Below are 4,539 nucleotides of genomic sequence, written 5' to 3' on the forward strand. Positions count from 1 at the left end.
TATTTTGATAAATGTTTTTTTAATGTTAAGTCATTAATATTTTCATGTTTTTACTTAAAATTATAATCCCTCTCTGCCATTAAAAAGAGTAGATTATAGTGTTTTTTAAAGGTTTTAAGTAATCTGCTTATTTCACTGGTTAGACATTCCTGAATGTACAAGTTCTAAAGGGAAAATTGGACCTTTTTCAGCACACACAAGTATTTTCATAAAATTAATTTTTACCTTTACAATCAGATAGATCCAAGCAGTTAAGACTGTTGGGGTGCAATTCTCCATGGTGTTTCTACACATCTTGTGACAGTATTTGTCCTAGACTATCCTTTCAAGGACATTTGTATAGCAAACAGCCTTGGAAGACAGAGGGCCCTCCAGGGTGAAGGATGGATTTGTTTCCTCAGCAGGTTAATAAAGATTGCATTTCCTTCTGAGGCAAAAGTTGGTCAGGTTTGGTAGAATTTCCCTTTCTAAGACTGGGGGTTTCCTTAGCTTGGGGTAACTTGGCTGTTACAGAAACCCACTGTATGTGCAGCACCCTCCTGGTTGAGTTGAGTGTTGGGGGGCAAGGGGAACTGATGTCAGTGAAGCTCATGCTGCCTGCTGGGCCCTGACTAAGTCCTGTCTCTAACCCAAGAGTCTGTGTCATTCTGCCAGCCTCCATTGGCTCACATGTAGGCTTGCAAGCTGGGTAAAATCTTAGACCATACACAGTTCTTGAGAAAGCATAAGACAAATGAGTGCTAATAGGTATGTCCTGAGAAGCAGCCTACAATCCAGAGTGGGAGAGAGGCAGAGTGACAACAAAGATAGGGATTGAAGGAGTGGGAGGTGGAGAAGGCTGGGAATAAAACTCATCATTTTATTTTGTAACAACTCCAAATCCATTTAATTTTGCTGGTTAAATATGGACCTCAAGATAGAGGATGTTACCAAACCAAACTTGGGGCTATTCTCCTGCTTGCAGTAAAGCCAGTCTACTGTCACCGGGTTGCAGAGAAGGAAAGTGCAGCCTTTATTTTAAGGCTCCAGACAAGGAGTCTAGGGTAGCTAATGCTCAAAAAACCTGATCTCCCCAGTAGGTTTCAGGAAAGCATTTTTAAAAGCAAGATGAAGGAGGGGAGTTGCAGGATGTATGATCAGCGCACAATTAACAAAATTACACAGGCCATTTTTTTTTTCAAAGCTGGATATATTTTATTTATAAATAACATTTAGATACAGAGGTTAATCAGATATTCTCCAAGATCCCCAACGTACTAGCACAGACACACCAGAGAGGAAAGAGAACGTGTTTATGTGTTTCTGACATATGGCAGCAAAATCCAAGGCTGGTTATATCCAGACATCTCAGTAAACAGAGTGCCAGATCACTTGCAAACTACAAGCACTGGGTTTATTTTGTTATTTGTTAATTAGGATGTATGATCAGCGCACAATTGGATGTATGATCAGTGCACAATTTTTTTTTTTTTAGGTCCTTGTTAAAATTTTATTAAATTTAAATATGGATCTTCTGGATGGATACCATGATAAATGCACACTCTTTTAGAGGTGTAATTCCTAAGTATGTTAGAGGGAAACTATATTTTAACATTGTTAAATCTGAGGGAAGTACATTTATTTTGGAAGACATATCAAACAAACTTCTAGGACTTTTCATATCAGCTACACATGTAAAGTTTATAAGTCATCACTCAGGTCCCTAGAAGAAGAAAATGAACAAAATGAAAAAGATCATCTTTTCTTGGACGCATTAGAGAACTGAGGTCTAAGCGCAAACAGATTCATCGAATTCTGGAGGGACAGATGTGTACAGAGTCACAGATGAGACTTGCCAACCTGAAGCAGAAGCTTCTGGAGCCATCACAGGGTAGCTCAGATTAAATGGTAATTTTGCCAAATTCTTGGAGGTGGAGTGTGGACTTTGAGAAGGAAAACATCCTGGTAACTAAAGTCAGGTGTCCACATATCTCCATAGGTTGTGTCTCCAGGAACCCTACCAGGTTTTCACAGTGAAAACCAAGAAACTTCCCACTGTGGCTCTGTCAAGAGTGAGGAAGAGATTTGTTGATGGTGAGGTAACAGGGTGGTGTCACAGAGGTTAACATCAATCCTCAGGCTCCATTAGGTCTGCGTCTACATGCTCATGGTCAGCAAGTAGTTAACTTCTTCCATCTGGTGGGGGTTTAGCACCTGTAAAACAACTCAGTGTCTGCCTCAGATACTGTTATCTATGTATTCCAGGGAGGAACTAAGGATTCCATGACTGTCATGGCTGATTTACTGTTTAAATTGTTACCAGTTCACCTGGCCCAACTGCTACTTTTGTCACTACATGGTCACATCCTTTCAATCATTAATTCTTGAGTCAGGCTTTTATGACTCAGGGGAGTCCTGAGAAACTATGGCTTTTCTGTAGACAAGAGGCAGGCAGAGGACCTGGGGGGAGGGTCTTGCCCAGTTACAAGGATATTGGTTAATACTAATCTTGGTCAAAATCAACACCCAAAGTTTCTTCAGAATAAAGTGGATACCTGACTAGCTTTGTAATCTTCATTGTTTTTCCTCACCATTGTCAGTTCTAAGAGACTCACATTAAAAATTATCTCTCTGGTTGGTGGAACTGCTCTCCTTATCCTAAAGCCACCACCCCCTTGTTCTTGCTTTCCTAATCCTAAATCAATAAAGAAATCTTTTAGTTAAAACTGGATTAAAACTGGTGTCACACTCACCCAAACCCCCAACCTTACCCCCATTCACTAATCCCTCCTCCACCCTTGCCTCCACCTGCAGACTTGCTCCACCGCCTCCACACACCCTGATATATAGGAGGTGTTACCACATATGCCCAGAGGATGGGGAGCCCTCCTTTCGTAGAAAGCCAACAAAAGGTAACCAATTAAACTGCCAGCTTTAATAAGGCAATGGGATTATCATTTATTTTTAAATTGCATGTCGTATTTCTTAGTCCATTCCCAAGCAATTCTGTCATACCTCCTCCTATCCTTTGTGTAGATCTTAGCAATTTCCGGAACCAAAGGATCATCTGCGTTGGGGGCGCACAACAGGGAGTAAATGGATAACAATACTTTGGAAATTGTCAGTGCTGGCGACCACTCAGATCTAAGGATGTCCAGGCAGATGTTTCCGTTTCTGTTAATGTTTGGATGGTAAATTCGAATGCGATTTTGGGTGGTTTGAATGGGTAATCGGAGGGAAATTGGACCTTTAGGAAGAAGACTCCTCCCTGGTAGGTGTTGTCATTGGGCCCCATCATGGTCGCTTGCCAGTGGAACATATCATCCCCCACTACCCCTGCTGAGCTCTGGGCGGGGGGTGGGAGTGGTGGGGGTGGGGTCGCGGGACAGGTCGAGGAGCTCCTTGTGGATGCACTTTAAGGCCATCATCTGTGACATGTGGCCAATCCTTGGCGCTGGGCCTGGCGACAGGTAGAAGGCGACGGCGGTGATCACGGGGTGGGAGGAACGGTGACAGACGCGCAGGTAGATGGGTGGACTGAAGGCCGGCTGCGGGGTCGAGGGGGGCGTCGTGGGAGGTGGATGGTGGCAGAGAGTGGGAGAGTGGGACTGAGGAGGGAGTCGGGCGCTCGACCACACTTGATGCGCTACTGGACGCTAGTAGCTCGTGGCCACCGCTTCCTCCTCGGCGCTGTCCTGAGCTGGAGGGCACGCAGCCCGGAGGCCGCGCCGCCCTAAGACACGGCCGCCCAGAGACACCGCCGCTCCTGCCCTGGACCGCCAGGCGGGGACCCCCTTAGTGAGGTCACAGGGGCCACGTTGATGAGGCGGCGCGGCGTCTCCCAGGGCGGGTACCGCAGGGGCGACAGGGGGAGGGGCAGGGAAGTGAAGGAGGAAGGGACGGGGTGGGGGGCGTGGAAGGGGGCGGAGGCATGGAGGGGGGTAGTGGGTACAGGGGTCTGGGGAGGGATTGGGGGGTGGAGGGGCCGGGGCTCACCCAGCGCCGGCGCTCTGGGCTGGCATGTTGAGCCACACCCACTGTCCACCAATGAGAGTTACCTGAATAAATAAGAGCGGTTCAAGGAATTCCTCTCCAGCCCTCAATAACACAGATTCAGCATCCCTTAACATTTTACCCCGTCAGCTTTATATTAATGAATTCTCTCTCTCTCATATATGTATGTATGCACACACACACACATATACACATACACTTCTGAGTGAGTTACATACATCCTGGCCTTTACTTCCAGATACTTCTTTGTGTATTTCCTAAGAGAGACATTCTTTTATATGCTCAACTTTTTAGCAAATTTAACATCATTACAATACTTTTATAAATTTTTTTTAATTTAAGTATAGTTGATTTACAACATCATGTTAGTTTCAGGTGTACAACATAGCTACTCAACATTTTTACAGATTATACTCCATTAACTTTTTAAAGTAATGTTTCATAACGTTTTGGTAAATTCATTTTTTATGAAGAAATAAAGCCTTCAAAAATTCATTGTGGGGCTAAAATCTCTTTAATTTTTGAAAAACTTCTGACAGGAAAAGG

The 4,539-nt window shown here is 44.5% G+C and overlaps 1 pseudogene; it reads right to left on the reverse strand.

Annotated features, from left to right (window-relative positions):
* Positions 1–2,933: 2,933 nt before the first annotated feature.
* Positions 2,934–3,404, reverse strand: LOC137756349 (ubiquitin-conjugating enzyme E2 D2-like; annotated as a pseudogene).
* Between the last annotated feature and the right edge of the window lie 1,135 nt (positions 3,405–4,539).

Source organism: Eschrichtius robustus, chromosome X (genome assembly GCF_028021215.1).
Source record: "Eschrichtius robustus isolate mEscRob2 chromosome X, mEscRob2.pri, whole genome shotgun sequence".
Classification (NCBI taxonomy): domain Eukaryota; kingdom Metazoa; phylum Chordata; class Mammalia; order Artiodactyla; family Eschrichtiidae; genus Eschrichtius; species Eschrichtius robustus.